Genomic DNA, 12,247 nt, shown 5'->3' with positions numbered 1-12,247 from the left:
AATATGCACACTCCCCCACTATCATTTCCATCTGCTAAGTGATACCCAGGTGTATAAGCGAGATAATTTAACATGAAGCCAGTTTCAGTTCTCTATTGCCGTGGATACATTTGAATGAATGGGAAAGAGTGCAAAAAAAAACACCCCACAAACCATTTATGGGATCTGCCTCTTTTACCTTTTGTTCAGATGTGCCTTGTCGAGTCTCATTTGGAAATGGGGCTCCATGTGAGAAAACTTTGCACTGGGAAGTTTTGTGACCTTACCCTGAGTTGCTTGTAATGTACAGCGGAGGTTTCACAGTGACGTAGTTGCCTATTTTGGAATAAGCGCGGGAATCACTTAAAGACCTGGCAGCGCAAACCTAGCACGAGGGCTTCTGCTTGTGCAACGGGGCTCCCCCCCCCGCCAGTACCCCCTGAAACTGGAGTATGGTGGGGAGTCAGGATAACACAGAACAGTGTGCAAAGGGAGGAGAGAAGAGGTAATTCACTATGGCAAGGTGAAATCCTTGGGCTCATGGGACATTCACGATGGCACAACATTGAATTCCACCCCTAGTCTTAAGAACTGTTGGCTGTTGCTCTTGGACACTTGTAGGATGCCACAGCGGTCTTTATTTGTTGATCTGTTTAGAGCAACGGAGAACGTTAATTGTGGCTTACCCTGTGTAGTGTAACAAGCACTTTTTACTAATCCAGCGCTGTAAAAATTAAAATAATAAAATCTTCCCCCTCCCCTCCCCCCAACCTCCCCTCCCCCCCTCTTCTTGCTCTTCGATACAACAATTCTAGACAGTCAGGGTACTGTATTCGTTGGGCTAAGGCTGGGCTGTTAGCTAAATTAAGCCATTGTGACTCAAAATCCTCCTTTAATAAGGTTCATGCTGTCTACAACTTCATCATTTTCTGCTGAATGATAATTACTTTATTCAATCATGTTCAAGGTTTTAGTGAAAGCTAGCATTGATTGATTAACTTCAATTACCATGCTTACATTTGCATAGATAAAAACTGCTTTTCAATTTGTGAGTGGCACGCCAGTGGAAACCCTGCGCTGATATTTGCATTTCAATGTGAACAGTGAAGAATAAAGGTGGGAGAGAGGTCTGATCAGTGCTAAGCCCTTTCTGCTTCAGTGCTTAAGCAGTTTTTTCCCATAAACACTCTTGTTATGATGTTAGTTTGTTCAATCCAGTCTGAGGGTAACCGATGGAGCCTCCTGTTTGACAAGCGTGCATGACAATCGTAACCGGGCGGACTGGGAAATCCGAAAAGTCAAGGCTTTTCGACAGAAGCTAGGCTGTGCACCATGCAAATTAAACAGACAAAATTCTCCCTGCGACTACAATGGGAGCGCAGAGTGCCCCTCCGGTGCTTTCAAAAGCAGCCTTGTCAGCTATTGATTTAGACTCCAAATTTCGACTTTGCTCTTTCCGTGGAGGGAGTCTGGTGTGACTCAGCGAATTGAAACAACAACAACAAACTCGCCGGCCGCCTGCCTCTCCTTTGCCAGTTCCACCAGGGCAAAAGTCCCAAGGAGCAAATGAGCAACTTGTAACATGATCACGCTTTAGAAAAGGACCCCCGCCTCAATATGCTGGCGTTTTGATTCAGCTGGCTCAATACTAGCCGCACTTTCTTTGGTGCAAAGTGGAGGCGTTCTTCAGAGTTGGTGGTTTGATGAATCCTTCGAAAGTTGCAAAGCAGGAGAGGACTATCCCAAATTTACAAGTTCAGGGCTTCCGGATAGCATGGGTAGTTGTCAGTGGTCCTGCTAGGGCAGGACTTTGGGGCAGAAGTTGCCATAGAATGGGCAGGGGGAGCTCCAAGCACAGCTGGGCTGGCACACCCTTCCCAGTTTTAATACGCATTTAAGTGAATTAATACAATTGCCATCCCCAGAGCCCACACATAAGCCTTGGCCCCCCGACATCCCAGTGTACGTGGCCGCACTCACTCAGTCCCTGACCTTCCCAATATTGAGCAGGGAAGGCCTGGGGCCCCCCGAACTCACATTTCCTTGAACACAAGCAGAGTGCCTGGGAACTGACGGTATGAGGGTCCCTTGTTGCATGGTGTGTGTGTATGCATTCTCTTCATGTTCCAAACCCTTGCAGACCATCCTGCTCCATGCTAGAAATGTTGCAGACTGGGCTGGTGGGGCAATGTTCATGGGGGTTAATAGGGTGCGCATACCTGCCAACATGTTGAATCCCCAAACTGTGATGTGCGTCTTCCCATCTGTTCTCCCGCATGAGCCATGTGACTTATAGGAGATTGTGGAGCCCCCAAAAAGTGTTTTTTCACGGCCATGATTTCAGGGAGACCAAAAATGTGTGTGATGGTGCCCCCCCCAGCACTTTTTTCGGGGCAAGATATCTGCACTCAATATGGTCACTGTGCGCTTGCAGGAAAAATCGGGATGTCCCAGTTTTCCTGAGATCCTTTACGGGTATGGGTGGCGCTTTCATGCCTCCAAGGATTAGGTTTTGCATGGCATGGTTCACGCAGAACAGAACTGCAAGTGATAAGACCATTTGCAGAAAATGCTAGCCTGAATAACCTTCCACTGTCCTCTTCTGTAACATGCAGTAGAGCTTTACCTTATATCATGACCTCCTTATACCATGTTTTATCCCACCCTGCACCATTTCAGCAGTTGGTGCTGAATAAAATGAGGAAGTCCTCAAAATGATGGCATCAGAGTGCAGACTACGATGTCCTCTATGCTATGGAGAAAGAAGGTGAGAACTCTACATGGGGCTGCCATTTTCAGCCATGTGTTTCTTATGGCAGAGCACAGAAGGAGCGTCTCCACTCCCATCATTCAGCCCACACACTGAGGTCCAGTGCTGAGGGTCTTCTGGTGGTTCCCTCACTGGGAGAAGTGACGTTACAGGGAACCAGGCAGAGGGCCTTCTTGGTAGCGGTGCCCTCCCTGTGGAATGCCCTCCCATAAGAACTACACAACTTTTAGAAGACATCTGAAGGCAGCCCTGTATCAGGAAGTTTCAAATGTTTTATTATGATTTTATGTGTGTTGGAAGCAACTCAGCCAGATGCACAGGGTATAAATCTCCTCCTCCTCCTCTTTGGTCTATGTCATCTTCCTGGTTCACACTTTGGCCCCCTCAGTTTAAAGGTGATGGGGAACAAATGCTCAGACAATACCCTGCCAGAGAATTTAGGAACTTGTGGCTGACAATCGTACATTCGGCAGAGCAGAGGAAGTGCCTTGTACTGGCCAGCAGAGACTGGGCTTGAGGCAGTATTTTGTCCCAGCCCTGTGTGGATCTTCTGCATGCGAGGCAAATTGTCTGTTACTGGGTTACAGCCCTGGTCTGATTTGGAAAAAGTCGACTCATTCTATCACCCTTTTAAAGTGCCAACGAACCTTTTTGTTGGGCGCCTGAATATCGGAGCATCAAGGAATGGAAGTGAGCAATACAAATCCAAACACGGAATTCCACAGGGAATGCAAAAGGAGTACCAGCCTCCTGCTAAGGGGGTTAAAACAGTTTTCATATGCTGCTGTTTGAATTCCCCGATGGCGTTATTGAAAGCCCCATGACTCTCGAAGCTGTTCTGCTTGGAAGTCTGCCAGGGCTTGGATTGATCTAGTGTCAAGGCTTGCCATAGAATCTACTGTAAGCTATCAGCAACCATTTCCAACATCAATGAACAGAAGCACCACCTGTGTGTATTTAAGGCTGAGTTCCCTATATGCACAGGGTGCCACTAGCTTTGAATTCATAACATTTGCAGGTAGAGTTCACCCGCCTCTCTGCTACATCGGGATGGTCAAAAATCCAAATCTCACCCTTACATACCGTGAAGGCATTGCATGAAATGATATGCTGCTTTTTTTCTCTTTTTTTGCACTGCACAGAATAATGCTTCATCCAATTCTATGCACAGCATTTTGAGTTTGGTAGAGTGGTCTTGTTTTGAGATGCACAACTTTTTAGGCATACGAGGAAGGCTTTTGTAATAGCCTTTCATCTCATTCTTGTTTTCCTAAATTTTGGGGTGATGCAGCCGAGAGAAATTGAGTACAGGATATATCATGGATTTGAGTAAGCAGGGAAGTCATTCTTGGTAAAGTTTAGCAGGTGAACAGTTTCAAAGTAGAAGAGTTTGGATTTGATATCCCGCTTTATATCACTACCCGAAGGAGTCTCTAAGCAGCTAACATTCTCCTTTCCCTTCCTCCCCCACAACAAACACTCTGTGAGGTGAGTGGGGCTGAGAGACTTCAGAGAAGTGTGACTGGCCCAAGGTCACCCAGCAGCTGCATGTGGAGGAGCGGAGACGCGAACCCGGTTCCCCAGATTACGAATCTACCGCTCTTAACCACTACACCACACTGACTCCCTTTGGCATAAGAACATGTGATAGTCATGGTTAGTGTGTTGGACTCAGGCCTGGGAGATCAGGATTCAAATCCCCTCTCAGTCATTAAACCTTCAGGAGGACTTTCGTTCACTCACTGTCTCTCTAGCCACAGGGTTTCTGAACGAGGGATGCAGGGGCGCAGTTATTTGACCTGCACCAGAACCAGGGGCAACCCCCAAACCAGCTAGGGAGACAGCTTGCCACAGTTTTTAGCACCTCTGCAGGTGGTGAGCATGACTGTTGTCAAACTGGCATCTTTTCAGAGTTGCCCGGCGACTTGCTACAACAATTTCACCCTGAGTTCCGGCACCTATTTTTCTTGAAAAAAAGCACTGGTTACAACGCCTGCTGTGGCTGCAGAGACGGATATGTGAGAGACATGTTTCTCCCATGTTGTTTTTGCTGTGTTTGCAGCACCAAAGTGAGCTCTGTGGGGCACACGCCTAGGCAGTGTGTATGGAGGTCCTGGGTTGCCCAGATGACAAGACCCCTCCCCCTCTCAGCCTCAGTGATGTGGTCCAAAGGAAAGCAGATCAAAACATAACCCTAGATGAATGGCACACACTCACTTCCCACGCCACCCCGGTTGGTTTCTTCAGAGCATCTAATAATAATAATTTATTATACCCCTCACATCTGGCTGGGTTTCCCCAGCCACTCTGGGCGGCTTCCAACAAAACACTAAAATACAATAACCTATTAAACATTAAAAGCTTCCCTAAACAGGGCTGCCTTCAGATGTCTTCTAAAAGTTTGGTAGTTATTTTTCTCTTTGACATCTGGTGGGAGGGCGTTCCACAGGGTGGGTGCCACTACCGAGAAGGCCCTCTGCCTGGTTCCCTGTAACTTGGCTTCTCACAGTGAGGGAACCGCCAGAAGGCCCTTGGCTCTGGACCTCAGTGTCCGGGCTGAACGATGGAGGTGGAGTCGCTCCTTCAGGTATACTGGACCGAGTCATACTTTTCCCTGTGACAAAAACTGTAGTAATCTAAATGTTACTTAATACTTCTGTGTTCAGAGCTCAAAAAGAAGAAGGAAGTGTTATCAAGCTATTTTCTTCAGTCATTGTGTATTTGAGAAAGTGGGATGCATTGCAAAAATAAAATTAATCGGTCTTTCTGCCCCAAATGTCCCAAAACAAGGATGATTGCGACAGTGCCAAAAGGAAACTCCTGCTGTGAATAAATTGGATCATTTTTAAAATGATGTTCAGATGACAAATCTGTATATCTTCCAGGGTTACTTTGCTATTCGCGCTGGAACCTACACACTGTGTTCGGAGAGAGAGTACAGATGGCAGCGAGTTGTGTCTATGCAGGGATTTTTGTCCATCTCAAAAAATATTTCTTTAAAATTACTCAAGACAGATGGAAAGACAAATCTGTCTTAAGATATTTAATCCCAATATATAACTGTTCAGATGACTTACAACAATAGGAAATCGCCAGTTTGTTTTCTAAACCCTCCTGCAATGTTTGCCATAAGAACACAAATTATGTGTACGTTTTAATGCCTCTATGCTTCATAATTATGCATGGTTGTGTGCTGTTATAATTGACATAAAATATAAAACAGGTCAAAGAGCAGCTATTAAAACTATTTTTCATTTTGCTTTCTGACAGCCAGCAACATCGCAGGCTAGTGCATTTAATAGGGCCTTGTGCAGAATGCAAAGATAGTTATATAATTTCATCCATATTAAAGCCTCCAGAACTTGCAACCTAATTATTTCCTACACGATACTGTTGTAAAGTATATTACTTTATTTGGAATGGGTCCATTTTGAGATTAAATAATCGAGGTACATTAAATTAGCATGGCTAGAGCAATCATAAAGCTTACTTTTCTTCTACTTAGTCAAAAAATAATGGTAGAAATGGGCTTATCCAATCTGCTTGTTTTAATTACTGAAGTATATTTTCAACCAGAAGGCAAATTGAATACTGTATCAGAGCAAAATGAAAATAGGTAATTTACCTGCTAAGAGAAGTGCTAGTCCGGTAAAGAAAAGGAAAAGCTGGAAGAAAGCTGAATTTGCCTCTTGTTCCTTTTTCGCCATGCTTGGCCTAGTTTGATATAGGGCGCTTTGCTATATGGTCAACACAGCTTCTACATCAATGGGAAAATTGGCTCTTTCCAGGTATGTTTTTATGCATTTGATGACCCCAGAGGAAGATGGAATGCACATCCCTGTGAAGTACCTGGAAGGAGCTGCTCTTGAGAGAAGAAGAGCCTCATAACATTTTACTTGATCATTCCCCCCCCCCCAATTTAATAAAAGCCACCAGAACACCCACCTTACAGAAGCCTCACCTGGTGTGTGATGAACAAAAAGCAAATTTAGCAGACAAGTAAGAGTGAGCACAAGTCCACAAATAACAAGATTGGTAGTCAAACCACTGTGTGCTACATGTTCTGTGTCTCAACAACAGAATGTTGCTGAGTGGCAACTTAAAAAACCAGGATGGATTTTTGAGTGATTAATATTGATAGAAGCCTGCAGTGGAAATAAGTTTGATAGTGACCTTCATTGCAATGCATACCAAAGGGAGGCTCAGCCTATCAGAACCTCCTGTCCTTTGTTCCCAAAAGTATAGTGAAATTTTTTTCTTCTGTTCTCCACCTTCATTTGAAACTAAATAAACATATACAGTGGTACCTCGGGATGCAAGCGGGATCCGTTCCAGAGCCCCGTTCGCATCCCGAACAGAATGTAAGATGCGACTGTGCATGCGCGGGTTGCGTTTCGCCACTTCTGCGCATGCCCGTGACGTCATTTTGACTGTCTGCGCATACGCGAGCGGCGAAACCTGGAAGTAATGCGCTCCATTACTTCCAGGTCACCGCGGAGCTCAACCCAAAAGTGCTCAACCTGAAGCGTATTTATCCCAAGGTATGACTGTATGGTGACAATGTCTACATTACGATTTTAAACCTTGTCGCTCTTTGCCACGCAGCCCCACTATTTAAGCAAAATGGGAAGAGTTAATTTTTCAAGACTGAATCTTCCTTATAAAGAGTTATGAAATCACACTCTAGCAAAGAGTTTCTTCCCTTGATAAGCATAACCAAATGAAGTTTGTCAGGGCTTTTGTTTAATGTTGACTATGCAGCTAGACTTCATGCTCCTGCTGAAATGGACGGTAAGCTTATGTCATAATAAATATGTTGTAGGCACAATGCAGTCCACAAAAGCATATGCCATCATAACTGGGTTGGTCCTTAATGTGCCACAACTCGTCGTTGCTTCAGGACAGCCTCCATCAGCTGAGACAAAGATATTGCTCATAATATCTGTTTAATAGGCCTCTTGACATGCATGCATTTCCTTTGGCTGCCTATTTTATGTTTCTTTTGACACACATAAACTTACCTTACGTTCTCCTGAATTAACCTTTCCTTTAACAGGTGGGTGGGTGGGTGTCTTTGAGCTGTACAGGGCTTCTTCCCCACAACCAAATATGTATACGGTTGGCAAGGGTGCCAACTTGAATAAAATATGGGGGGGGGGTGCGGTAAGCCATTCCCCACGTAATTGATCACATGGCACTGCACACATGCACCATTTGAAAGGCAATGGCCATCAACTTTGGGCGGTGGCCCCCTCAAATGCTTTATTAGAGGAGGAGCTGAACAGACTTCAGCCCCTAGGAGTTGGCTTCTATGACGGTTGGCACAGAGGACAAGGGAATATAGGAACAGAAGAAGAGCCTGCTGCATCAGGCCAGTGGCCCATCTAGTCCAGCATCCTGTTCTCACAGTTGCCAACCAGATGTCTGTGGGAAGCCCGCAAGCAGGACCTCAGCACAAGAACCATCTGCCCTCCAGTGGTTTTCAGAAACTGGTCTTCAGAAGCATTACTGCCTCTGTCTGTGGACGCAGAGCAAAAGCCATCATGGCTAGTTGCCATTGACAGCATTCTCCTCTGTGGATTTGTCCTGTCTTCTTCTAGAGCATCCAAGTTGGTGGCCATCACTGCCTTCTGTGGGAACGAGTTCCATGGTTGAACTATGCTCCGCATGAAGAACTGCTTCATCTTTCCTGAATCGTCCCAACAGAAAGCTACCTTATAGCTTCCATCTAGGTCAGTATTGCCCATGTTGATTCCCAGTGATTCTTCAGGGTTTCAGGCAAGGGTCCAGCTGTATCTGGAGATGCTGGGGATTTTTTTACTAAATATAATTTTTATTAAATTTTCTGTTTTACAATTTAAAGTACTCATTTGTACATCCTTAAAATATCAATGACTTCCCTTCTTCTTTTTCCATGGTTCATTTTGCATATCACAAATCCCTGCGTATTTTACAAAAACTAAACCATTGAATTTATTTTAATGCTGCCAGCATTTTCAGCTGTACACAGTTATTTCCTATATATTCAATTAACACTTTCCAATCTTCTCTAAACGTATGTTCTTCTTGTTCACTTATTCTATATGTTCAGCAAGGTGCGCATATTCTGTCAATTTAAGTTGCCATTCTTCTTTGGTTGGGACCTCGCTCATTTTCCATTTGGGCTAACAAAGCATGGGCCCCAGTAGTGGCATACATAAATAACCTTTTTTGATGCCTGGGAATTTCGGTCTGAATTATCCACAACAGAAAGGACTCTGGTGTGTGTGTGTGTGTTTTTGGGGGGGGAGTACTTTGGAACATTTTTCTCAATTCATTATGTATCATTTCCCAATACTCTTTTACCCTTTTACAAGTCCACCAGAGATGCTGGAGATTCAACCTGGGACTTCCCTAGTGCAAAGCAGAAGTTCTGCAGTGACCTACAGTGCTTCCCAGTAGCGCAATGGCTTAGAGAAGGACGCACAAAGCTGTTTAATCTAAGCCCCTCCTGACATACTGTGGGTCCCTAAATGCATTCTGTCTAGCTTCTGTAAAAAGAAATGGGCTGTGTGGCAGCTACTGGAGTAACGTTAGAGTCAAATCTATTTCAGCTAGTTTTGTTCACATCAAAGGTGGCCTCAGAGCTGAGAGTGGTAAGCGTGCAAGATCAGCCTTGCCAATCTCTGGTGTGACAAAACGTCTAGAAAGCGAAAATGTCTAAAGTTTGTTTTGACTTATCCTGTTTAGCGCGGAAGATATTTCTTTCCAGCTAGTTTGGTACGTGACAATCGACTAAAGGAAGCGTGGAAAACCCGATTAAGGCAAGCGTGCTAGCCTGGTTACCTTTTTAAGGCAGATCAATAAAAAATGTTTGGTATTCCTTCCCAGCTGCATCTTTGATTGTGGAGACATGAAAAGAAGACATATATCTCTATACGGCGCCTGGCAGATCGCCTTTGTTCCTGGTTGCTGTGAAATTATGAAAAGCAAATACAGATCTCCTTTTGGTGGTTTCCATTTAAATCTTCTTTCCTTGAAGTTGCCTAGTTAAATACCGATTGCAGAAAAGGAAGGAATATAAAAAGTGGATTATGTGGAGAAATATTACTTTAAAAGTGAGTCCTCGGAGGGTATGTTGGGATGTTCGCCTTTGAGCACCTAAAGCAGCTCTTTGCAAATAACGCTGCACTTGTCAAGAGTCGTTTTAACCACAAATGATTGCCGTGCCTTGAAATCTGTTACATTATCTAGGAGAAATGCAATCAGAGGCTTGCAGTTGGGAAACACTTCTTGCCCCCCCCCCCAATCCATTGCATTCTTGCGCAATATTCCAGCTTGTATACGGCGTCTTGCATCTCCATCTCTGCCCCGTGGCCGCAAATAAGCTTTGACAGCATGCCTGCAAATCAGGTGGTAATAATAACACTCCCATGAAATAATGAGTAGGATTTTTTTAAAATGAAAACGACGCTTGTACAAAAGCCCAAAGAATTCAAAGCAGTTTTATTGCCTTGGAAAGACATAGAACCAAACGTGTAGTTTTCCCCATTCAGGAGAAAAAAAGGAAAAAGAGAAGGCTCTTGTTGAGCAATTTATGAGCATTCCACTTCTTAGGGGCAACAGAGACCTACATTGTAGCCCACACATCGGCTCACTGAGGGAGGCTGTCATAAGAAGCAGAACGGACTAGAATGAGCCACAACATTCCTCCTCCAGGTTTCCAGGCCACATATTCTGCAAGGAGGCTCCATTTTGGGTTTTTAATGCAAGTATTTAACATTTGGAAACAATAGGTAGTAACTGCTCCGACTTAAAACAATATCTATCCAGTTTCCCCACTGACATTATGGTTTCCTGAACAGTTATGGGCTCAGAGCCGACCCTACTATTAGGTTGTGAGGTAACAACCTGAGGCAACCAATTTTGGGGTGTCTTGAAAGGGCAGCAAAATGTTAGCTCCTTTATTTGTTTAGTTATTATTATTAATTAATTTGTGATAGCGGAAAGATTATAATGGAGCCAAAGTATCATTATCATTAATATATTAATAACAACGTTCTGACGCCGTTATAATGGCTGTGTTTAGTTTTATGCTGCAGCCCCCCTGCGGTGTATGTGCCTTAAGAATAAAAGTTGCTTCTGAATGTTGACAGCAGATGAGCAAATAGTTCAAAATCTTGGACCCTTGCTTCATAAACGGAATTCCCAGGGCAAGATTTTCCTAACTGGTAGCATTTGGAACCTTTCTGTTAAGTGCCTGTGATTGTCACCTCTGCCTAGGTTCTCGCTGTCTAGCATTTTCTTATTTGCATATTCTAATCTATTTAATTATATGCACATTTATAATTGCCTATGCGTGGTGGGGGGGGGTTCATATGTGTGGGGGCTCTTCTGCTAAGCCTGTTCAAAGCTCATCAGAAGGCAACACAAAGTACTGTTGTGGATGTTTTTTCCCCACTTGACTTTGGAGAGCAATTCATATCTGCAGCATAACCCCCAAGACTGCAGATCATTGTAACTATTTAAATATTAAAATAATATGCAGCATGGGCTTTTACGATGGACTCCGGAGTAGACAACCAGAATGCCATATTCATGTTGGTCTGAAAACATCTGGGAGCTATTCTCTAGAAATAGGTGGCATGCCCATCGGTATGTTTCTTTTCCAGTATTTTGCTGCTATAATGTTCTAAACTTTGGCTTCTGTAAGAAGCTCACTAGTAGCTTGGGGTTTAGCCAACATGTGGTAGCCTTTTATTTTCAAGAGATGAAGCCATGCCTTTAGTGTTCGACTCTTGGAGTTGTAGAATCACATTAGAAAATCTGCACAGAGCATCTGTGAAGCAATGGCGGCTTTCAGATGCAACGCTAAACCATGGTTTGTCATTACACAATTGCAATAATGAGCCTCAGGGTCGAACACTTTGTGCTTTTCTTGTATGGTTTCTAGCTTTGTAATGTTGCAAGCCGCTTAGGTATGTTTTGTGATTTAGCAGTATGCAAGTACTTTTATAAAGAAGTAACAAATATAAACACTCCCTCTCCCCTTCATCCTTCACACAAGGAGCTCAGAGCTTGTGACCCTTCACAAGTTGGGCTATAATTACCATTGCACCAGCCAGCATGGCCAATGGTCAGGGATGATGGGAGCTGGAGTCCAGGAGCATTTGGAGGGCAATAGGTTCACCACCTCTGCTTTACATGCTAGGAAGGAAACAGTAAAGATTCCAGTTATGGTTTGTAAGAAATCACCGTTTCCCATGTTCAGATGAACCTGGAAACTGTACTTAGTTACAAACTACAGAAGCTTTAAATGACCTCCCCTTGCTTGAGAGAGAGGGAGAATGGGAGCTCAAGACTTGCTGCTGCACTAAACCATGGTTTATATTCTATCCAAATGTAGCCATCATCTGTTGCTGGGAACTAAATACTGGAAATCGGAAAACTGTTGGAGAAATTATGATGGGCGATACCCAACTAAGTCAGACTCAGAGTGGATCCATTGAAATCAATTGA

This window comes from Podarcis tiliguerta (assembly GCF_965153285.1).
Source record: "Podarcis tiliguerta genome assembly, chromosome: 1".
Classification (NCBI taxonomy): Eukaryota; Metazoa; Chordata; class Lepidosauria; order Squamata; family Lacertidae; genus Podarcis; species Podarcis tiliguerta.
Note: the sequence above shows the minus strand (reverse complement) of the source record.